Source organism: Tachysurus fulvidraco, chromosome 11, assembly GCF_022655615.1.
Source record: "Tachysurus fulvidraco isolate hzauxx_2018 chromosome 11, HZAU_PFXX_2.0, whole genome shotgun sequence".
Lineage (NCBI taxonomy): Eukaryota > Metazoa > Chordata > Actinopteri > Siluriformes > Bagridae > Tachysurus > Tachysurus fulvidraco.
Window position 1 is genome coordinate 12,955,014 of NC_062528.1, and position 26,372 is coordinate 12,981,385.

A 26,372-nucleotide genomic window follows, 5' to 3' on the forward strand; every position below is an offset into this window, starting at 1 on the left:
GAATCCCTAATACTCTACCTGAAGAAAGATGTATGTGTTGACTATGTGGGTATGAAAAATCAATAAGGCCAACAACTGTGCTAGGTTATATCTCATAGGTTGTGTCTCTTTCATAATGAGGGTGAAGCAGCAGCCAGGACAAAACAGTTTCCATCTTCAAGGGGATTGTCTGGCTCACATCCTGTACAAATGCCCCACTCAATGCCTGCCTCTCAGTTGCACATTGCAACAAACAAGCAAGCTAACAAGCTCTACAGCTACCAATTCTCCCTGAAGCATACTCATTATTTTCAGTAGTAAAAGCGGCAAGCCTCTGTTCAGACTCGCGTCTCTTTCATATCATCTTTATTTATATATTTTCCTTTTTCTTTAGAACCACATATGTCAATTATACTCAAGTAATCCTGATGCATTTGAAGCCTTACAGTATTTTTTTAAGCCTTGAAAACAGATGATTTAATTGATCTGCCATTTCCTGAGCTTGGGTAAACTCTAGAGCTGCAGCTCACATCCATATCTGCGTATTTGAGAATTAAACACTGTTAGTGCTAAAAATGTCTCTTTTATATAAAAAAAAGACTATACTCTGATTTTTATAGGCTGCATGCAAACTTATAAAATGTTGTGAGATGCTAGTATACAGTATATTGCAGATCTACTCCTCAGACAGTGGCAGCAAGAACCAACTAGACCAAACAGGAAGAGGAAATAAGTCTAACCAATGTCTAATTCTCTCTCTCTCTCTCTCTCTCTCTCTCTCTCTCTCTCTCTCTCTCTCTCTCTCTCTCTCTCTGTCTCTCTCTCTCTCTCTCTCTCTCTCTCTCTCTCTCTCTCTCTCTCTCTGTCTCTCTCTCTCTCTCTCATCTCTCATACATCTCTAGACTGACCACTAATGCCAGACTTCCAGCCATACAATAAAGCTAACTGAAAATAATTTACACAATGTCACATACCCACAAGACTTATATACTGTATACTATTCACTCTCTGCTTCGAGCATTTTAACTTTACACAAAATAATACTCACATAAGCATTTCATTATAACTGATACAGACTGAACCTTTTAAATTTGATATAACACTTGCGTCAGGTAAAACATTTTTTATTCTGATAGTCAGCTGTCATGGGATTATTCATTCATTCATTCATTTTCTACCGCTTATCCGAACTTCTCGGGTCACGGGGAGCCTGTGCCTACAGTATCTCAGGTGTCATCGGGCATTGAGGCAGAATACACCCTGGACAGAGTGCCAACCCATCGCAGGGCACACACACTCTCATTCACACACTACGGACAATTGTCCAGAGATGCCAATCAACCTACCATGCATGTCTTTGGACCGGGGGAGGAAACCGGAGTACCCGGAGGAAACCCCCGAGGCACGGGGAGAACATGCAAACTTCACACACACAAGGCGGTGGCGGGAATCAAACCCCCCAACCCTGGAGGTGTGAGGCGAACGTGCTAACCACTAAGCCACTGTGCCCCTCATGGGATTATAACATATGGAATATGTCATGGTACAAATATATTGCCACTTCCCTCAAGACAATTATTAAGCTGAAATGATTTGACAATAGCTAGCTTATTTCTATTAGAAAAAATTTATAGACGTTAACAGCAGCCTTGCATAGGTGTATTAACACTAACCCTATGCAAAGTGCTAGCTGATATTCTGTGTGAATATTAAAGTGCGGGTCATGTTAAAATCATCTGCATGGGAACAGTATCAGAGCATTACTCTAATAAAACCAAGTCTGCCTAGCATATGTTAAAAATGCTGGATTTTCACCATTGAATTTTTTTGTACTAAACCTGTAGAGAGTAGATCCCTGGCACAATAAAAGGAAAATAGGCAGCACTTTGGTTTTTATAATATGTCATTCAGAACAAATTAATATGCTCTGAAGTGCTGGCATTTGTACAAAGATTAGTGGAGAGGTAATCCATACTACAGTGCTTTCTAGCAGATATAAACTCTGCATGATTTGTCCTTTTAAGAATGAATGGCAGTTGATTCTGAGTGAGTTTAGTTTGAAAGATTATCTCTAATAAATGAGAAAATAATGCAATAAGAAGCATAAACTGTTGGTTGCTTTTTGTAATGGAGGCTGGTGATGTCCTGTAAAGTATTGCAATAAGGTCAAGTCAATTTAATTAATTGATTATGTACTTAATTAGCCAGAAATTAATATTTGTAGAGTGTTTTAACAAAACATGATAAGTAATGCTCTGGAACATGCAGTTGTTTAGTGGATACATACAGGTGACACAGTGGGAAATATATTTCCTGTGGTTTTATTTATTTCATCTGACTAGCACTGTGAAATCAATCAAATTCAGATAAAGTTTTGGGTCTCACTGACATTTTACCTTGGCATGGTTATTTGTGCCAGAGGGGCTGGTTTGTGTATTTTAGAAACTGCTTATCTCCTGAGATTCTCATGGAGTTTACACAGACTTTTGTGTGAAGATCTGTAAGCAGGAATACCTTGCTACTGAGTGAAGAGGAGAATGGCCAAACTCATTTGAGCTACCTCAATAATCACTCTTCTCACCACAACTGTAAGCCATATATGAATGTCTGAATGAATTATTTGCTTGTGCTAACTATAGCAGTAAATATATTAAAATCGGAATGATATAGAAAGGATTAGCATGGCTCCTGGGCAAGGATGACATGCAAAATCATAAATAATTGCAAGAATGAGCAGGCCAACATGTGTTTTAAAAAAAGTAGCCAGTGTATGTTGCAATATTACACTCAACAACGACTGTCCATTCTTAAAAATTACAGCTCTTTTTTACCACTTGTCTGTGTCCAGATAAATAGTCCAACCACTAACTGATCCAGTTTGCTAGTCTCAATGTGCCACAAAAAGATAGACAGTTTGTGACTGTAGATTGGTGCTGATTTCTGACTGACAATCGAAAATATTAAATTACATCCATCCATCCATCCATCTTCTACCGCTTATCCGGGGCCGGGTCGCAGGGGCAGCAGTCTAAGCAGGGATGCCCAGACTTCCCTCTCCCCAGACACTTCCTCCAGCTCTTCCGGGGGAATACTGAGGCGTTCCCAGGCCAGCCGAGAGACATAGTCCCTCCAGCGTGTCATAGGTCTTCCCTGGGGCCTCCTCCCGGTTGGACATGATCGGAACACCTTCCCAGGGAGGCGTCCAGGAGGCATCTGAAACAGATGCCCGAGCCACCTCAGCTGACTCCTCTCGATGTGGAGGAGCAGCGGCTCTACTCTGAGCTCCTCCCGAGTGACCGAGCTCCTCACCCTATCTCTAAGGGAGCGCCCAGCCACCCTGCGGAGGAAACTCATTTCGGCCGCCTGATTCCGGGATCTCGTCCTTTCGGTCATGACCCAAAGCTCATGACCATAGGCGAGGGTAGGAACGTAGATTGACTGGTAAATAGAGAGCTTCGCCTTGTGGCTCAGCCCTTTCTTCACCACAACAGATCGGTATATCGACCGCATTACTGCAGAAGATACACCAATCTGCCTGTCGATCTCCCGCTCCATCCTTCCCTCACTCGTGAATAAGACCCCAAGATACTTAAACTCCTCCACTTGAGGCAGGAGCTCTCCACCAACCTGAAGGGGGCAAGCCACCCTTTTCCAACTGAGAACCATGGCCTCGGACTTGGAGGTGCTGATTCTCAATCCCGCCGCTTCACACTCAGCTGCAAACCGTCCCAGTGCACGCTGAAGGTCCTGATTTGAGGAAGCCAGCAGGACAACATCATCTGCAAAAAGCAGAGACGAAATCCTGTGGTCCCCAAACCAGACTCCCTCCGGCCCCATACTGCGCCTAGAAATTCTGTCCATATAAGTAATGAAGAGGACCGATGACAAAGGGCAGCCCTGCTGGAGTCCAACATGCACCGGGAACAAGTCTGACTTACTGCTGGCAATGCGAACCAAACTCCTGCTCCGGTCATATAGGGACCGGACAGCCCTTAACATAGGGCCCCAGACCCCATACTCCCAGAGCACCCCCCACAGGTCACCACAAGGGACACAGACGAAAGCCTTCTCCAGATCCACAAAGCACATGTGAACTGGTTGGGCAAACTCCCATGAACCCTCCAGCAACCTGGCGAGGTTATAGAGATGGTCCAGTGTTCCACGACCGGGACGAAACCCGCATTGTTCCTCCTGAATCTGAGGTTCAACTATCGGCCGAATTCTCCTCTCCAGTACCCTGGCATAGACTTTTCCGGGGAGGCTGAGGAGTGTGATCACCCTATAGTTGGAACACACCCTCCGGTCCCCCTTCTTAAAAAGAGGGACCACCACCCCAATCTGCCAGTCCAGAGGCACTGTCCCCAACCTCCACGCGATGTTGCAGAGGCGTGTCAACCAAGGCAGTCCCACAACATCCAGAGACTTGAGGTACTCAGGGCGGATCTCATCCACCCCCGGTGCCTTGCCACTGAGGAGCTTCTCAACTACCTCAGTGACCTCAGCTTGGGGAATCGACGAGTCCACAACTGAGCCCCGGCCCTCTGCTTCCTCAGTGGAAGTATTCCTTCCACCATCCGAGGATGACCCCAGTCGAAGTCAGCAGATTCCCACTCCCACTGTAAACAATGTGGGCAAGGCACTGCTTCCCCCTCCTGAGGCACGGACGGTTTGCCAGAATTTCTTCAAGGCCAACCGATAGTCCTTCTCCATGGCCTAACCGAACTCCTCCCAGACCTGAGTTTTTGACTCCGCAACCACTCGGGCTGCAGCTCGCTTGGCCCTTCGGTACCTATCAGCAGCCTCCGGAGTCCCTCGAGCCAACCAGGCTCGATAGGACTCCTTCTTCAGCTTGACAGCATCCCTTACTTCCGGGGTCCACCACCAGGTTCGGGGATTGCCACCACGACAGGCACCGGAGACCTTACGGCCACAGCTCCAAGAGGCCGCATCGACAATGGAAGTGGAGAACATGGTCCACTCGGACTCAATGTCTCCAACCTCCCTCGGGATCCGGTTGATGCTCTGCCGGAGGTGGGAGTTGAAGATCTCTCTGACCTCTCTGACTCTGTCAAAAGTTCCCAGCAGACCCTCACAGTATGTTTGGGTCTGCCAAGTCTGTCCAACTTCCTCCCCCGCCATCGGATCCAACTCACCACCAGGTGGTGATCAGTTAACAGCTCCGCCCCTCTCTTTACCCGAGTGTCCAAGACATACGGCCGGAGGTCAGATGAAACAACCACAAAGTCGATCATTGACTTCTGACCTAGGGTGTCCTGGTGCCATGTGTACTGATGGACACCCTTATGCTTGAACATGGTGTTCATTATGGACAAACTGTGACTAGCACAGAAGTCCAATAACAGAACACCACTCGGATTCAGGTCGGGGGGGCCATTCATCCCAATCACGACCCTCCAGGTGTCACTGTCACTGCCCACGTGAGCGTTGAAGTCCCCCAGTAGAACGACGGAGTCCCCGGTCGGAACACTTTCCAGCACCCCTTCCAGACACGCCAAGAAGGTCGGGTACTCTACACTGCCATTTGGCCCGTAAGCACAAATAACCATGAGAGACCTATCCCCGACCCGAAGGAGCAGGGAAACGACCCTCTCGTTCACCGGGTGAACTCCAACACATGGTTGCTGAGCTGGGAGGCTATGAGCAAGCCCACACCAGCCCGCCGCCTCTCATCATGGGCAACTCCAGAGTAGTAGAGAGTCCAGCCTCTCTCAAGGAGTTGGATTCCAGAGCCCAAGCTGTGTGTGGAGGTAAGCCTATGTCTAGTCGGTATCTCTCAACCTCCCGTACCAGCTCAGGCTCCTTCCCCCCCAGTGAGGTGACATTCCATGTCCCTAGTGCCAGATTCCGTGTCTGGGGATTGGGTCGCCGAGGCCCCCGCCTTCGACTGCCACCCAATCCACATTGCACCGGCCCCTTACGGTTTCTCCTGCAGGTGGTGGGCCCACAGGAGATCGGCCCCACGTCGCTCTTTCGGGCTGAGCCCGGCCGGGCCCCGGGGGGCAAGACCCGGCCACCAGGTGCTCGCATGCGAGCCCCAACCCCAGGCCTGGCTCCAGGGCGGGGCCCCGGTTGCGCCTTACCGGGTGACGTCACGGACCTTGATTTAACTTTTCTAAAAACCCCTATTTAAGGGGTTTTTAATTATTAAATTACAATTATATACTAAATATTTGAGATACATAAATATATAATTGCATATACTACGGATATACTGAATTTTAGGCAAATCTCTATTTCATTTCAGAATTAAAATTTTTAGGCTTTTACTTGTTCATTGCCACCTCAATGGTATTTTTGGATGTTTTTGAACTTCCGTTCCTGTCACCAGTGTGACATCTTGTTGGCACATTCTTTATATCTAAACTCCAGCAAGCGCAAGGGTTTTTTTTTTTGGTAATTCATCAGCAGGGGCTAAATTAGCAGGAGCTCATGAGAGCTGAGCTATCATAGCATAATGGTGTTAATAATGATGTTACCGTTTCACACTGCATTAGAGTGAAATGCTTTTATTCCTTTCTTATAAATTGTATGCCTCCAGCCAATGCACTCATTTACTGTTGTGCATATTCTGTTTTTTTATTATTAAAGCTAAAACATGTTACTATGGTTCTTAGGGTTTTAATTGGTCGTTCTGATGTCATTTTAATCTTAAAATTGATATATTATAAGATACTATAAGGTCATAGAAATATTTGAGATTTATTTTGATAACATTTTGATGATATTAATGCACAGAACTCAATATAACATAATCAAACTTTGATCATCATAAATTCAATAGAGCTGTCCCTGTTCTTGGGACCAGTGAAAGAAGACGGGCTCTTCGTCAGTATTTTATAATACTAATTTTATAATCATTGGATCACTGTATGAATATGTATGCTAAGTTAGAGAAAGAAAACTAAGTAGATATATAATATGTAATAGATTTTTTTTTTTGATCTATTATATCTTTTAAAGCTTTCAAATGTCTGTTTGGTCCTCAGCATTATTGAGGATTAGATAAAGATAACGATTATATGGCAGAAGGATTAACGACGGACACGTTTACCCTTGGATGTTACATACAGTATGTCTGGCATTTCAGGATTATATTTTGATGTAGATTATCTATATAAAATTTAATGTGTAATTGCAACTAACCTGTGTTTAACATGAATTTAAATATGTCTATGTCACTGTCTTTTTAAAGCACATTTGACAACTGAAATTGCTCCCAGTAAGATTCACATGGTTCCATGAATGATGAAGTTTGAGGCTTTAAATCATTAGCATAGTAAAAAGAAACATAGTAAATGGGCTCAAACTGTTTTAAGATGAATTTGGGAAGCTGGGCATACCAGTCATATAGAAACATGATGTTGTGTATATAGGGTGTAAAAAGGACTGCTTATCTGTAAATTCAATTCAGTACAAGCTTATTTATATAGTGCTTATAACATTAGAAACTCTCTCAAAGCATCATAAAGCATCTATATCGATATCCCTGTTTTCACTACAAGGATAAAGATCAGCATTCCTATCTTCCTTGCCAACTTTGAAAAATGTGTATACTAATGATAATAATTGCTTACACATGCAACCAGACAAAAAGTTTGGACACACCTTTTTAAAACTGGACTGAGAGTAAAGAAAAAGTAGCCAGCAAGGTTTTCGCACATTTGAAGAGGTTACCTTATGAAACTGGTTGAAAGAATAATGTAGAATTTAATTTATAAATGTTTTTTTAAACATAATTTTGTCACAGCATAGCTCGTATACTGTAATGTATAGCATTGCTAATTGCATTATCTAGACTCTGTAGTTGTCAGCATGTGGTTTTGCAAACAGTTGTAGGTGTCATGGCCTAAATACTGGGCAAACTGCAGAGGACATTATTATGACAGCTACATTTGGCAACTGTGCAAATGCGGCTTGTGCCCCAGTTTCTCATGCTATACCATGAGGAATTCTCAAAATATCATGCACTCTTTTTTTAAAGTCCTTAATTCAGGTGGAGTCATTGTTACTGCATTATACCAGGCAATTAAACAAATAGCACATGGTTTTGTCAGCACAGTTTGTGATTTATATCTGCTTTAATTTAAAATGTCTGGAATTAATTTCACGACTGTATTGAATCAGGAATATAAAATTGTGATGAGCACTGGCATGAAATGATGACATACTGTAACTTGCAGGGATCTTCAGAGATATCTTATCATACACAGCAATAGCATACTCTAAGTTGATTCAACAAACTACTTTCAATCTTACTTTCACATCCAACTCATTTTTACATATTGTATTAAAAGCTGCACACAGATGTAAGAATTTTATGTTAGTGCTACATCTTAGATGGATTTTTTTTTACTCACACACGCTTCTACTCTTATACGCCATCTATGTACAAGCTTTCTAGGCCATCTTTTTCAGGTAGTCTCTTATCAGCAGCTTACATCAGCCTGCATCACTTCAGGCCTGAGAGAGGTCTTTTATGTGGAAGCAGAATGCAGACAATCCAAAAGGACAAGTTTAGCAAAGTCAGGAATGAGGAATCTGATTGGAACTTTAACAGTGTTATAATTGTTAATCTAGAAAACAAATCATCTTGAATTTTTACAGTTGGAGCGCAATTTTGAAGAAAGATTTTGCTTTGTCAGAGAGAAAATTACAAAATAAATCTCAATAGTTTAGTATGTGTATTATATACGTATTTAACTATCTAGCTATCTGTCTATGCAACATCACAAGATGCAGAGGGTACAAACTTATTCGCAATGCCATCAGAGCTGGACAAAAGAAGGAGGTCACAAAATGAACTGTAATGCCTTAGTCTTTTAGTTTCAACAAAAAAAATCATCATTTGAAAATCATTGTACTTGCATTACAATTATAATAGTGTAAGAGAAAGCAAAGATGTGTTAATGTAGAATGCGTAAGCCATGCATATGGTAAGCTTCCTCTTTTTAAGTAAACAATTTAAATTCGGTGTCATAAGCAAATTAAAGTTATTACATATTATAATTTTTTTTTATGGGCACATAATGTATAATAGCTGGTAAATATGTAAAATGGTTGTATGGTTCACAAGCTGCTGTCCAAAGGAGCCTCAGTTTAATGATTATGCAGTTTGTATGATTTGACTGGCTGTGGATATTTGCTTGTATTGGATTTTATAACTCATTAGCCCATAGAACAAGATGATACTCTGAGCGAGTTCTTTCTCAGCCCTATCATGAAAACCATGCAGCTGCATTGAGAGGCATGCCACAGAAAGCTCCTGACACTTGGCAGCAGTCATTGTTATAGCACTTATTTGGAAGAGTTAATAAATTTATCTAACACTACATTAGGAAAAGACTTTCAAGCAAGATGAAGCACTCAGATTTTAAACTCAGATATAAAATACTTTTTTTCTTGTTTTTCTCACAAACTGCTTGAAGATCATGCTATACTTTTCCACTGCAACATAGGTTTTTCAGAGTGTATGAATTCTTATATAATTGGTTGAGTCATTATACCATACCATATCTATATAAAATAAATAAGACTCACATTCAGACATAAATTTAGACACGGATTTTCTTAAATAAGAGACTTCATAAAATCTCCTTACTGATCATTTGCTAATGAACTGCTAAAAAAAATAAACATAGATAATTATAATATATAAAATATCAAAATCCTGCTTCATGGTTCTTTATAAATATCAGCATTTAATCTCATGACATAATGATTTAAACCAATTTAGGATATCTTTATCCTTTCCAAAAAGAAGACTAACTCCCTCTAAATCAAGAATCTCATGTAATTACGATGACTGTTTCATGTCCAAATGAAAGCACTTCTGACAGCATAATACTCATTAGAATCAAATTAGTTTTCCTTTGTCTACTTCATTAGTAGATTAGAAGCAATGTCAGTTTTGTCCCTGTAGAGAGTTTTTTTAACCTGCAGCTTTCATTAAAAATGACAATTTGCAATCAAAACACCATGAATGGGAATTAGAAAAGTAATGCAAGGTTTCTAAAAATGTATTTGTTTTTCATCAGTGTTCTGCTCTCGTCTTTCTTGCATGTAAAGTCATGTCAAGGAAATATGCTTCTCTGAACTGATCAGTATTATCATTATTTGAGCTAATTAATTATAGATGACTGAGATATTAAACTCTGAGGAGATGGACACTTACTTGCAACTTTAGATAATATTTTATGTTCACATATCCCTGAAGTATATTTCAAGTATGTAATGACTGCATACTGTACCTCCTTTTAGTCTCACTTTGTAATTCACCTATTTCAGAGTCTGCAGTAACATGTATATAATGTACAGTATTATTAAAAATACACATTAATCAAGAGATCTGTGAATTGTTTTTAATGAGTGATAAATAACTCATGAATAAATAATGATTAAAATAAAGAAAACTTCAATAGCTTCAACACCTTAATATTCTTGTATGCCTCTGGCAACATGATGCTTCTCAGTGTGTAAACATAGTTCTAATGAAATTGGTGATGGTGGTAAATGTCTAAACTCATTGGAAGACTGTGGCTGAATATTATTTTGACAGTGTTGCCTATGGACAGGCGACTGATGTTTATAAATTTCATTTCTTTTTATAAATGGGTAAATGCCAGTGATTTATATGATATGTCTGCTTTCATCATGGTGTGTGTGTGTGTGTGTGTGTGTGTGTGTGTGTGTGTGTGTGTGTGTGTGTGTGTGTGTGTGTGTGTGTGTGTGTGTGTGTGTGTGTCTGTGTGTGTGTGTCTGTGTGTGTGTGTGTTTGTGTTTGTGTTTGTGTGTGTGTGTGTGTGTGTGTGTGTGTGTGTGTGTGTGTGTGTGTGTGTGTGTGTGTGTGTGTGTGTGTGTGTTGTCGGGTTGTGTATAACACAATAACAAAATTGAACTATTGAGTACCAAATGTCCCATAGAAAATGAGCAAAAGGATGGTCTCCACATCCATATATATATATATATATATATATATATATATATATATATATATATATATATATATATATATATATATATGCTTCCTATGTGCATGTAGGCCAAAACTTATTTGTTATTGTCTTATAGAAGTATACTAATTACTAAAAGCAGTAATGCATTGTTTATTTCAAGAAACCACTAGTTGTGTTCTTCACTTTATTCGTAGTAGTTTGCTAAAGAGCTTATTATACTTTAATTAAAGTTAGATGGCAAAAGTGTACACTCAGCTGTGAATGGAAGCTAATGTCTGGAGCTGAGTATTTCTGCTACAATAATATATATGGGAATACAGGGACATGTCTCAGAGGCTACTTCAGGACAGTTAATAGATCAGTTTACTTAATGTTTTCACCACACCAATGACTCAAATAATGTTGGGAGATTATCTGATCTCCAATTTCTGCAAAGCTCTGTACACTCAATTAATCAAGAAATATTTACAAGCTTCCAAAACAACTGTCTTTAGAGCCATACCAAAGAACAAATACTCAGTGCTAAATTAACTCCATTCTCTAGTGACCAGCTTGACTTGTTAATTCAGCATTGTGGATGCTTATTCCACCCTGGTGATTTTAGCATTATTGTCTAAATGCAAAGTCAGCCATTCTGCAATTAAAGACCCTAAGGCAGCAACAAAGGTCTTTCATATTCCAAAAGAATGGATCATTTCTGGTTGTTGGTCAGATAAAAATCTAAGAATTGTGAATTGGTGTCATGTCCCACAAAAAGATTTTAAAAAAGGACATTCACTCTGAATAAACTGTTCCTTGTTTTGTGTCCAACTTATTTCCATGTTGTCAGCAAAAGTTCTATAAAGGGAAAAGGAGAAAGAAGGGTGATGCTCTCTTGAAGCAGTGTTAAAGACTGATGACTCAGCCCATTAGGGGTAGTACGGGTTTTAAGCACAGTATAAATGATATATCATGTTTTATCCAAAATGGCTGAAAGTAAGTAATACAACAACATCTGTCTTGCTCTGTTAGATTTGTGTGTTTTTTATTTGTTCATTATTATCCCCATTGTGCAGGATTTTGTCGTTCACATATCAATTCAGATTTATTTATATGTAACTTTTAACAATAAATATTGCCACAAAGCAGCTGTGCAGAATTCTGGATGTAGATATAGATCTCTAATGAACAAGCCAGTGGTGAGGAGAGCTACCTGAGATGAAATGATGAAAAACTGAAAGGAACCAGACAAATTAAAAAAAAAAACAATTATTAAAGTACTAAAACTGCACACCTTAAAGCCATACTGTATTGTGTCTAACGGATTTTCAGAATGTGCATATTGTGAGTAAGAGTGATAATGGTGACAGCATTACATCTGGCATTACATCATAAGTCACTAAACCAGCTGGTTAGGATTTTTGACATGCAAAACAATGGAGAAAGATCCAGCAGGAGTAAAGCTGTATTACATTACATACTATTTTGTATCTTGTAGCCAGTCTTGACTGCCATTCAATACAATTTTCTGTGGTACTTTATTTAGTCAGTACAAGATTATATATTAGATCAGGGTTGGACAGCAAATCTTGGTAATTTACTGTGTCTGGCAAATTCGGGTCCTAATAGACACAGAGGAAAAATCATCATCAAGTCATAAGCAAGTACTTTACACAGACTTTTTAAGTTAAAATCTTTTCCACACATCCTTTTATTCAGTTATGCATGTCTCTTTCAAAGAATATAGATATTATAGGCAATATGATGAAGAAAATAAAATTTGTCTTTTTGAATGTAGATGTTTAAACTCAGTGTCAGTGGGGGTTTGTAGCATTACCTCCTGTACCTGCATGTAATGCAAATACCCACTGCTGTGGAACCAATTGTTGTTGTTTTTTGTGTTTAATATACACGATGGGAATAAAAAAAATAAGATATAGTTCTATTCTCTTTCATATCCATTTTTATCCACAAAAATTGAACAGCTACTCATCTTAGCTATTTTATTCTAAAGCTGCTCATAATTCTCTGGGTGATAGGCAGAACTTTCTACTGACACCCACAGAAAATCCCGATCAGAATCAGTCAGTCAGAAACTATTTACCAAACTGATTACCAAAACCTAATGGCAAATGGTTTGATTTTATTTACATGTGGACTGTATGCAAAAAAATTGGACCAAGTGTTACGTTTACTTGATGATGTCATTCTTGACACAATTGTTAACATTAGTAAGCAACATATGACGAGAATTAATGCTCATTTGTCTGGTAAACTGAATCGTTCTTAGACACTGTGACCAGCGATTCACCTATTTTGTTAACTGAAAGATGCCACTGGTCTGAATTCAAACTAATTGTAATTTATTTTTTTACGTAAATCACAACACAAGTTGCAAGTTTGCAATTAAGGAAACTAGATTTCTTTCTCTAATGGCACAACTTCAAATGTGAAGTTGTGAACTTTCAAATGTATCCATTTCTGTGTTGTGCTTCAATTTTGAATCACTGTCACTGACACCATCTATTTTAATGACTGCCTTCTTGCATATTTATTTGACAATCTGAGTGACTTACCATAAATATATAATTGTTTGTATAAATTGTACTACACAGCATAGAATTACAATTTTATGCCAACAATTCACCTCCAGTGACTGCAATGAATCATTTATGAAGAGAAAACAAAATGTAAGCACAATGTAGAGATTTTATAGATCTTGTACAGGTTTTTCATTAATCTCCCACTATCATTCCTTCTTTGCTTCTCTGCCATATGTTCCTCCTTATCTTCTATCAACCATTTCAGTCCTTGTTTACAATCTGTCAGATGTTTCTACGTTTTTCTATTTCCTCTGTTGTCCATTATTCCTTATTGTGTTTAGTGCCTCTTTTTCCAACACTACATCATGTCTCCATCTCAGACTGTTGTAATGTTTCTCTTGCTGGGCCACATTCTCACGCTGATGAGACAATAAAGCAAAATCCAGCTTCTATCAGAAAATCCAATAATGGCTTTTAGAATAGCCTCAGTTTCCCTCTAGCAGAGATTTTCAGTACAATTCAGTTGCTCTCTTTCAGATTTTCTCTGCAAAAGGCCTTCACCTATGATGCATGGCAAAAACTGTAAAATATTTCACACACACACACACACACACACACACACACACACACACACACACACACACACACACACACACACACACACACACACACACACAGTCATGATAGTGCCAAAGTGGGTTCCAGTCTCTTCCTGTCAGCCCCAGTACATGATGTCAATTACCCACACGTGTTTCTTGTTTCACTCTGATCAGCACTATTATTTTTTTATGTTTCAGCATCTAAATGTCTTTACTTCTCGCTGTTGTTGTGATTTGTTGTTGTCATTTATGTGTTGCCGCATCTGTTCAGGTTTGTGCTTAGGTTTATGTCAGGCTGTGCACAATGCTACTGACTGAACAGTGGAACTGCAGATTGATACAAAAATTGTTTGCTGCATTAAATGTACGCAGCAGACAATGCATTTAATGCATTGTCTGCTCCTGTCCTATGATGCTTATGCTGTAATGCTCATTCAGTGTGCTGTTCCAAGGCTGAAAGTATGTGGACACCCACCCAAATATCGCATAATTTCATAAATCTATTCACCAGTGGGCTCTTGGGTGATCGTAAATACAGCATTTACTAGGTAATGATTTTTCAGAGAGACCATGTCTATAACACAGAGGGTTGTTATAATGTAGCACAACCTCACAAATTTACACTTCTAAGTACTTTTATTGGCTACTGATGTTCACTTCAATTCCTATTCTCACACTTTGCAAAAATACATGTATAATACAATATCCATTAAGAAGAGCACTTAAAACTGTCAAGGCCTCTCGAACTAAAAAAAAAAACCTTTTAGATCAGCACTTCAGACAACTCTGTTCTGATTGTTCTCAGTTACACATTGATCTACAGTGTAACCTAGCTCAGATATTTGGGTTACTTAGTACTTGGCTTTGCAGCTTAGCTTAGCTTAGCCTGCGGTCCATGGATGCACTCTAATTAAGCCGACATTCAAAAAGCAACAATGTTATTTACAGAATCAATCAATTTATGGAGTAGATTATTTCACTGCACTGAGAATTATGGCATCAGTTGCTAGTTGACAGACAAGCAGAGAGAAAAGAAAGCAACAAAGTGGAGTAGAAACTACACCATTGCAGTCAGGTTTGAGGAACAGTGGTACGCAGTGGTGGGTGTTGTGGGAAAAATATATATATGCTTAATGATGAAAAATGCATTATTTTTCAGTACCTAGGGATGTTCAGTACCTGGATTTTTATGTACGCATGCATTGCTCAGAAAAAAAACAATGCTTCAAATAGAAATACAATTCCAACATACTTTTACGATAAACAATAAACAATGTGTGTGTGTGTGTGTGCGTGTGCGTGTGTGTGTGTGTGTGTGTGTGTGTGTGTGTGTGTGTGTGTGTGTGTGTGTGTGTGTGTGTGTGTGTGTGTGTGTGTGTGTGTGTTTTCACTTGGATTTGCATCATGATGCTGACATAGCCAAGTCAAAAACATGCCATGAATTTATGGATGATTTTACAGTGTATTCAATACTGTTACATGAAATATCAGCCTGACAGAATACATCTAGCGATATGAGTGTCATGAAGGTGAAACACTGTTTGATGCTATAACAGCTTGGCATATAATAATTCTTATACACTAATTAGCATATGTTTTTTGAAATGCTGGGGTATATACTATGTAAACTTGTGACTGCACATTGATTGACAAAATACTACACTGCATTGTCACTGAAAATGACTGCCCATTAGAGGTCTGATTTCTTTTTTAATTAAACACCTCTAATGTAAGGGTTAGGCTTATGGTAAGGTTGTAAATCAATACTCTTGATAGTACATAGCTCTAATGAAATGTTACTATGGTAATAAGAGAAGAATAACAGTCTACTATCATGCTTTGTTTTCATGTGTCTAATCAATAATAATAATAATAATAATAATAATAATAATAATAATAATAATAATAATAATAATAATAATAATAATAATAATATATTCACCATTTCATTTACCTGCTTGATTGTGGAAGGAAACTGGAGAGCCACATGAACCAAAGACACTTGTTTTAATAAAAAGAGAGTGAGATTAAAGGTACCTTATTGACATCCAACAATGATCAAAATTACAGATTTGTTCATTCTTTTATGAAAAAACAAACATTTTCAGTTTTAGTTCTAATGAGTAGCCTTTTGTGCTCTCTGTTTTTTGGTTTATGGATCTATCTATCCGTCTATCTGTGATGCATTAGTCAGTATTTACAGAATTTCAGAGACAGAGCAATAACACATCATCATGCGTTATTGCTCTACTATGAGATTTTAAATGTCATGTAACACGTTATTATGAAGTATGTCTTTCATTAAACACAAAACAAGTGCTAGCATGCGTAAATACCATGTCGTATAAAGTCTCATGAACTCAAACATTGTGTCAGACATCATGAACTTTATCATTAATGCCAGTAATCAGGACACATGGCAGTTGTTTGACATCAATAATGCCTGAACATTTATTATTAATTATGTCGTTCAATTTCTCTATGTCAATGCTTTACTCTTCTTCTGTACATGTTTACTATCTTTTCACTGCATGAATTTATCCTTTTCTCTCCATCTATATAAAAGCCTCACCTTAAAAGAAAGCACATTAGTGTGCTGTCAGAGGGATTCTTAGAAGAACTGTTTAATAGTTGCTATAAAGTATTAACACATCTGTATCTTTTTGTGTTCCAAAAGAAGTGTCTGCAGTTTGTCAAAATCTGATTAAATGGGTTATTTATGTTTTTGCAAATACATAAAGAAGGGACATGTTGGACATGTTATTAAGATTAGACCAGATATTGGTGGCTTTATTTTTTATATACCTATATACAATATTTATATATACATATCGAATGTGTTTTTCATTAGACTTGCACATCATAACCTTCTTTATCCAGACACGCTTGATATTGATTTTTTCAAAACACTTGATCTTTAGGTAAACCCAAAATTGACCTTTTAGGTTATCTTTCTCTGCAAGTCAACAGAAATGAGAATACAAGTGTACAAATAAAAAAGACAGAGAAAGAAAAAGTTCAGTCATTAAGAACACTATGGTTTGTCACCCTGGGGAAAAAGTTAATGATTCTATGAAGTAGCCTACAACAGAGAGGTTTTTTTTATAGGGTTCCTTGTAAAAACCCATTTAGAAAGAAGAGTATTCCATGCCTTCTAAAGAACCCATGTAGAACCATTTTTAAGAGGGTAAACATAAAGAAGGGTTAACTGAGTCATATTCTGATTTCTGTTTGTTTGTGGTAGGCATGCTGGGAGTCATAGGAGGGATTGAGTGGATAACAGTGGGTGGTGTTCTTCATTGTTAATGACATTGTAATGACATTTCTCCCATTCCATTTAAAGGATACCACAAGGTAAATTTCCCCAGAAGGCAGCAGTTAGTGAGGCTGCACCATGCTGAGAAACAGCTAGAGTCTAGCCCATCTCACAAAGTATACCTTGTTTAGAATCAGGTGCTCAGGATTACTCAGTACCCTGGAGGCCACAACTCGAGGACCTGGATGGTGTCCATACACTCAGCCATTTCTTCACAAATCTGTGCAGTATACAGCTGCTAAAACAGAACTGCTAAAATGAATGCACATGAATGATGATGAATGAAGTATGTTAAATATATCTATATAATAAAATGCTATTGTAGTTTATATTTGAGCAGATACATGGCTAATATAATTGAAGACGGCAGCTCATGACTCTAAGAATGAAAGCAAGTAACGCAAACCTTTTCAGCCAACAAAAAAAGTAAGTGTATAAAGTTCAACTCTGTTTTATAATTGGCTCTTCCAGTTTTATTTAGCTTCACCACAGCAAAGAAATGTATCAGGTCCTAAATTACAAAAGTTTAACTCTAAATAGACCTATGAGGACTACTGTATGTCTTAAAATGACCTAAATATTTGACAAACACTTCCTATCTTAATTTTAACAGCTTGAAAGCAAAGTTTATAACATTTTTATAAACACGGATAATTCAGCTTATAGTAAATTATTAGCTTTAATTTTTTTATACATTATGTTAAACAAATGATTATTCATGATTAGTTGCTTCAAAGGTATAACACTGTAAACATGTGGAATCTGGTTCATCATTGTTTACGAGAAGGTTTTCAATCCATCCATCCATCCATCCGATTTTTAATCATTGATGTATTTATTATTCTCCTTATATATTCCAGGGTATTTAAGAACATGTGCCATGGTAACAAAATCTGCTTTGCAAAATGTATCTGGTGATCTGAAACAGCTTGTGTCATATTATAGTGTCTGGAATTAAGCCCATGGCACTCTGACTATGCATCTTAGGAAAATGGACACAGTATGGCCACCTGTGCCATTATAATCAGCCAATCCTGTCAAGCTCTTTTATTTTTCCTTGAGTATTTATGTTCTCTAAAACAGATCAGTCGAGCATACATTGAAGGAGTGTAAAAAAGTTAAGGGACACTTTTCATCCTCTCCTTTATTTCTAACATCCTTCCCGTATTTTTGGTGTTATTTTCAAGGTTTCCTGTCAACCCCTGGGCTTGTGCTGAGCAGCTTCTCCCTCTGGTGCTTGAGTCATACTTCACAGAATCTCACTTGGCTGTTGGTGGTGAAAAACTCCTGCTGTCACCAACTTCTAACATGTCAGGGAACAGTTACGTTGAGTTTGGCAGTCAGCCTCTTACACTAAGCTTACACCCACTTCTGGATGACCATTTCTTTCAGAATATGTTTTATTTAGTTATAGTGTAGTTCTAGAGACATGTAGAAATCCAGCATATTTAAAACCAAATATAGACCTCATGTCATGGACACTCTGAAATTATGGCTCCTCAAATTTATTTATATATTAATACACAGATATACATAGACTTACACTAAGAGCAAGAAAATCACTAGTTGATATTTCTAAAACATATAAACTAGAACCTCTGCATTAAATATATCTTATAATAACTTACCTTATAATAATAAAATACCTTAGAATAAACCTTTACCTTTCAAGTTTTGTTGACATGCGTATACAGAGTACATTAAAGGTACTTTAAAGGTAGGGTCTCCGTTGTTTGAAAGCCAATGTTGACATTTGAAATTACCAAAACAAACACCCCTAACACAAATGGGCCCCACCCCTGTATTGTAGCTCCACCCACAACATACATATGCAACCCAGGCATCTAATGGAAAGGAATGTGTCTTTATCATAGCTGAAGGGAAGAACAATACGATTGCAGATAAACAAACAAGCAAAAATGGCACACAAGCATAATCATGCAAAGGACGGCATATATTAGTTCTGTGAAACAAAGCAAAACCAACATTACTCACCTATCGAGAAGGAAGAAAGCAACCTTGGCGACCTAAGTAAAGTTGGCCACATATTCACAGGTTTGAGATTCCCAAGTCAATAACTCCTGAGCTAAACGCTGTTACTAGCAAAACGTGGTTTTACCTTGCTACATTACTACGATAGAAAAGAGGTGTTATTTGTGTAGTAACAGCGTTTAGCTCAGGAGTTATTGACTCAGGAAACTCGAATCTGTGAATAAATGGCCTTAAAGCATCCTTATACAATGAAATTCTTAGCTATGTTTGTATACTCCTACTCCTACACAGACATGGTGCAAAAATGGTAAGTAGTATAGAAATATATAAACTACTGTATGTGTTAGTCAGAAAGAGGCATGCTGCTGGATGTCCTAGTTTTTGGTGATGCCCAGGGAGACGCACAGACAAAATCTACACCACATGGAGAAGATTTCAATTGTCTTTGCAAAAGGTTAACTCTGATTAACATTGCAAGATTATAGGATACACAAGGCTGTTAACAGTCACTCCTACATCTGTGCAGTTGGAATGTACTTTGACAAATTTAGCAGGTCTATAATTACAGTAAATGTTATTGTTCTGGCAAAGTTAACTGGACTGGCCTTGTGCTTTTTCTCTGATGTTCAACCTAAGAAAAGATGGTTCTTCAAAAAAGGTTCTGAGGCTTGCAAAAATAGTATAACAACTTACGGTTCTATGGTTGTTTAATGAACCTTATACAACAGGTTTTGAATAGAGCATTTATGGTAATATTAAAGATCATAATTTTGCTTGTTATATCAAATAGCGATATTTAGTGTAACAGCACTACCGGGTTATTGCTTAAAAATCATAACATTTTGCTGTGTGTACTCTCTCTCTCTCTCTCTCTATATATATATATATATATATATATATATATATATATATATATATATATATATATATATATATATATATCGATTCGTATGGGACTGTAACAAGGAATCAATTCAAAAAACAAGAAAAGATTTCCAATAGTTCTCCAACACATATTTATTATTCATTAGTTGTGGAATTCCCTGTTGCTGCTCTTCTGTCCTGCAGCAGTGTTATTGTGTTATTGTTTTTAACATGAAAGTAGCAACAGCTTATTGACAATAACAGGCTACTGAGATGAGATGTGAAACCTTATAATTAATATTAAATATTTAAACGAAAGTATATGACATAAACAAGCACAGTGTCAAGAAAGTAACTGGCTTAAATGATTTAATAAGCTGAATGAAAAGGTGTAAGCTGCTAAATTTAAATATAAGTTTGATGTGAAAACATTGGTAATGTTTAGTCATCGTATATCATATTATTTTCTAGACACAGGCTTGAATAAAATTACTAGGACAAATATTGCTAGAGGAATGAAATTAATTTTTCAGTTAAATAAAAGTCAAACTACATGAAAAATACATTAAAAGCTAAATAAAATGTATTATTAGAATTTTAACAGTAACTAGCTATTGTAGCAAGTTAACTTTGCTTCATCTAAACCAACAAAATGGTGATACACAATGTTTCATTTAAGAAAGTATACATTAAATAAGCAATAACTATATATATATTTTTTAAATAGCTATTATTTAACTATTTAACTCTCTTTTTTGTTAAGATGATTAAGTACCTTTTATACCATGTAAATACATGACAAAATGTAGCAGTTACTAACCTTGTTAGAGGCAACTGTCATATTATTTTCTGAACTGCATTAAACTATTTAAGCATAAAATTGTTGCCTCTATCAAAAACCCTTGAAGAGTTCTCAGAGCATAAATGTCAAACACCCCCTCCAACACTAAGAGCACAGAATAAGACAACCTTTGACTGTTTATGTAAATGCTCTTCAGGTATATGCTTTTGTGTATTATAGACAGAAAAGGTGAATCATAAGCTATTTTGCAAAAAAGCACCACTCGAGGTTTAAAACAAGGTGAATAGACTGAAGTATAAATATATTCATTAATTAACTACAAAAAAGGAAAATTATAAACATACAATTTAACAATACTGAGAACAGTCATATAAATTTACTTGCTAGTGTGTCTGAATTATATTGTATGATTGATGCACTTGTTGTATTCTCATAATCAGAGCAGAGATGAGAGCTATTTTTTCCTCAGTCTGTTCTGATTCTGATTGCCAAACCAAACCTCCCAAGAGGTAAGAACTTGTGGGAGATTGTTTGTTGATGAGGTCTGATTCTGACTACCTGATCAGCCTGTAGGTTCCTAGCAAATACAGCTGGTTGCTGAAGATTAGTAATTCTGCTTGCATCTATTGACCAGCTTTAGAATTGCTTGATGTTTCTTCAACCTTTCCAAGCAAGCAGGTACAGTATGTGGTGGAATCATATATCCATCGAGGTATGGTCTTAGTTTTATAAGTTCTAAGCATTTTCCAGTTGTTCATTTACAAATGTGTCATCCTGGGTCAGAAAAATACTTGCCTGCATTTCAGCTTTCATAGCAGTTTCGTCTCATGAAACATGCTTTTGCCTGAAAAAGCTGAGTGGAGAAAATGAAGCTGGCAGGAGGCCACAGACCCATTTTCTAAGATGTCTAAAGAAGTGATTTTCAAAAACTTTAGAAAGTTGTCAGCTGATCTGAATCTTTGTGCTAACATTACATAGGGAAAAAATCAGAGAATTGACTGAAACCATGTGATATGATCTATAGTACTCAAATGAAAAGCAATGAATGGCTTCTAGTACCTATGGCTTCTATACCTTCTTTAATGCTTCATCTCACACTCTGAAGTTGATATATTCCAGTTGGAATATTTACTTGGCTTTCTATTCCAGATCTAAAAGCATGCCAGAGATTCTACTCAGGAAAAAGGATTGCCTGTAGCTATTTTTAAAGCAAATATTGGAATTTGACCACCTCTGTAAGATGTTTTTTTATTACAGTGCCATGGGCTGTATTTGTGCACCTAGATACAGTACCATCAGTTACCCAGTGGCAGCATATTTAGCCCACTTGCAAATCTGGAACATCAGGGCTAATAGGCTGCCAAATGTGAAAAGTTAAAAAAAAAATTAAATTTGATTTAAATACAGTGTATTTACAAATATAAAAAGTTGAAACCAAAATAAATCATGTCAGATCTTTTTTCCAACTTTAATCACCTAAAATATAAAACCCAACAAAATTCAGGTTGAAAAAATAAATAAATAAATAAAATAAAAACATTTTAGGCAAAAAAATAACTAATACTTAACTAAATTAACTAGTACCATACCCCATAACCCAGACATATGAGACATCTTACATGGGACTGACCAGCCCTTGCCAGATATTCATGCAGCTTCTTCAATGATGCTCTAGGCAGTTGCCCTGATAGGATTATATCTTGTACCCTTCATTATACCCTCATCAATTCTAAAGGGACATCCTGTTCTTGGTAATCTCACTGTGCTGCCTCACTTATTCCACTCATTGATGATGATGTTCCTTCATCTAATGTTTTGGGAATTATTTTGTAATGCTTTCCTGATTCATACCTTTGGACAATGAGATCCTTCGTGGACCATGGTTTCTGCAGCTGAATAAACCAAATTATGGTAATACTATACAGTATTAGGTGTGTTATGTGTGCTCTTTATAAATGTAGACTACCCAGCATAACTTTTTTTTATTAGAATGTGTCATCAATAATGGTTTTGTACAATATAGTGTTATATAGTGTTTTGCTCTCAGAACATATTTGTAGTGCAAGAATTGTTGTTTTTATATAACAGCATCAGTGGATTTCCACATCAACAAACCTCCACTAGAAACCACTATCAAATCTTTTATTCAGTAACATAGTGTTAGAAGCTCCTAGTCTGCAATCAGAGTAATGTACTGTAAGAAGGAGATTTTTTTTTCCTATCCAAGACCTTCCTGTTTAAATGCTGTTGATGAAATTTTACTTAAGCTAGCATTGTTCACCAAGGTTGTTTATGATCTTTCATTTATCTGTGATTACCTAAATGTGCCACTCTAATACATTTCGTATAAAACTTTAAACTTACTGGAAATAATTTCACCTCATTTAATAGTGAAAGCATAAATAAATGGATTATTATTTTAGTACTTTGGTTGTAACCTATATCTGACAAAATCAAAGCTAAGTGATATGAGTGAGTTTGAGGCAAGACCATATTATATTTGTACAGTATGTGTACTGTAAGAAAACAAGTCTATAAAAGACTGCTTCACTATTTCTGTTTTTTTTTACTGCTGTAGGTGACTGTGTTCTTCCTTGTTGTCACCCAGAGAGCTGTCCTACTAAATTTATGTGCCCCAGTCCTTCACTGCTCAGCACATTACCACTCACCCTACATGCACGAAGGACTCGGATGTTGTAAATCTCATGCACATACACTCTCAGCACTGATCTACAGCCCTCACCTCCTGTCCCTACAGAGTGCCACTGGACAGTTTATTGCCATCCACATGTTATTGAGACACCTTGGCCATCCATGGCTAATTTGAAGCATTTCTCCTTGTGGTGTCATTAATAACAACTTTCTTGATTTTGGCCTCTTTCCATGGTAAAGACTCAAGGCTGGGGAGTGACAGAAAAAATATAATACGATGAATGTGAAAAAAACCTTAGAAAATATATAAATGTATTATAGAAATGGATCTAAATACAAAATATTTGCAGCAACAGTGCACTATAAAGTACTAAAAAATAAGTTGTTTTCTCTGTATGGTACATTTGAGTTTTATTGCAATACAAGTCATCCTCACCTGATTGCATTCAGGAGCTCCTGGAAGAATATAAATAAAGCATTTGTAAATGATAAAAGACAGGTCAATATAAGACTGCCCAGGTAATACACTAAATGCCAGAGATACTTACTGGTACATTATGGTCTGGCCATCACCAGTCAGTTGTCACTGTAATGGCTATATTACATTCCGGTAATTTATTCACCATTTTATTTCATTTCTAAATTATTTAAAACTCATAACATTGTGATTAATTTAGCGCAACTGTGGATTAAATGCTGTTAATTAAATCAGCTGCACAAATTGTGAACCATTCAACAACTGTAAAGACAATTATTACAGTTTTATTATTATTATTATTATTATTATTATTATTATTATTATTATTATTATTATTATTATTGAATGTACTGACACCCAACATGACAAACTACACTGACAAAAGAAGTACATTCCAATAAAATATATATTGGAATATATATACATATATAGTACCATAGTACCAATTCTATTACTGCTAATTCACAACATCGGGAGATTTAATTTTCACTTGTTAAAACATAACTGCTATGAAGAAATTTAGTTATCTGGATATGTTGTGGCTAAACACTGGCAACATTCTTTGTTTAATTAGGATTTATCAACACACACACAAAGACTTTTTTCATAAAATAAATTAGAGTAAGGCATAGATCCCTTCACCCTGCTGGAATGAACACAAGCCACCATTGATGATTCACACTGTGGTTACCATGGCAATAAGCTCTAGGTATTTATTTTTTATTTACTGTTTCATTAGCAATGCCTTTCTCCTAATCCCATAACTAATCTGTTTTAATATTGTGCTTTTATTTTAGTTTGTTACTTCATTTGTTAAATTTAATGTTAATTAATATATAAAATTAGAACATACATGATTTGATCTGTTATATCAGTTAATAGCTAGACATTATTCAGTGTTTGGGATTATATATAATTTGCTATTCACATTAGCCAGTGATGTTATTTTACTGTAATCTTTAGTGGATAAGAGTGAAAGCAAATAGAAAATGTGTTGACAATTTTTGACTGTAATTTCCTGGGTAAGCTCACAGGTGTATTATATACCTGCCTTTTATTTGAAACCCCTTCCTGTTAGGAATTTAAAAAATTATTTATTTGTTGTTTTTTAAGCTACCGCTTCTACAAGCAGCACTCTCAATCAGAAATTCTAGATGAGAAATGTCTTAGAAAGGGTTTAAAGTATGTATAGTACTGCATAACCTCCTGACTGATTATTGATAGTCTTGTCTCCCCTGACAGCGTATTATACTCCAGGAGAACATCTAACAGGATTTGTAGGGCACCAATCCAGCCAGTTCAGCTTGAGTAATTGGGACATTTGGGGCACAACAGCATAAAAATACAGAACACAATGTCAGTTTTACCCCACTTCCAAATCAGGTGAAACAACAGAGCAGAGATAAGTGCCTGACAGTGAAGGAATCCAGAAGAATCTGTGAGGAGAACACTTAATCTCTTAAAGTCCTCAAATCCAGATGGAATATTCTGGAAGATTTCTCTGTTGTCAAGTGTGAACTGAGGAGATTTAGCAAAGGCCATTACAAGACACTGTTAAAGCAAGGGCAATACAAGGCATGAGAGAGAGGAGATTTATCAAATCTGACTGTAGGGATGATCAAAAGTTTTATTTGTTGGCCAACCTGGCAAACAATCCAGTCAGACTGCAGTGGTGATTTTGGGACTAAGCGCTTACCAATTTTACTTATTAAAATTTCAAGAGCCACAACTGCTGCAGGGATTCACCAATAAAACTGCTTGTTTTAGGTCACTCGTTAATGCCAATTTAACAGATGATAAATTACGTTTTAACTAAAAATGTAAATGAGCGACTTGTTCCTTTTGAATATTAGGTGTCATAATGTAATATAATGTGATAAAGATAAAGCTATAGTGTCCATTTAGCCATTGTGAAAAAAGGTCAATGAACCTAGTTATATGTGAGGTCATCCAGCTGCCATACTGGGGTTCGAACAGTTAGGAAACACTAAAGTAAGAGAAGGTGATAGCTAAACTTATTTGCTGATTTGCTATTAGCAGTCTAGACATTCATTTCATGTGAAGTCATCGGTAATCATATTAAAATATATGAGGGAAATACATTTTCTCATCATGGAGGGAAAAAATGGTCTCTGAAGCAATACAGAGTCAGCAAATTGCTTGGGTTTCAACAACACAAGATACAAAATAGATAT

General features: G+C 37.1%; 1 non-coding gene across 1 annotated transcript; it reads left to right on the forward strand.

Moving 5' to 3' along the window:
- Window positions 1–2,609: 2,609 nt before the first annotated feature.
- LOC113643776 lies at window positions 2,610–2,712 on the forward strand. The gene has a single exon (XR_003440865.1). It is a non-coding gene; the product is annotated as a U6 spliceosomal RNA (small nuclear RNA).
- The last annotated feature ends 23,660 nt before the right edge of the window (window positions 2,713–26,372 follow it).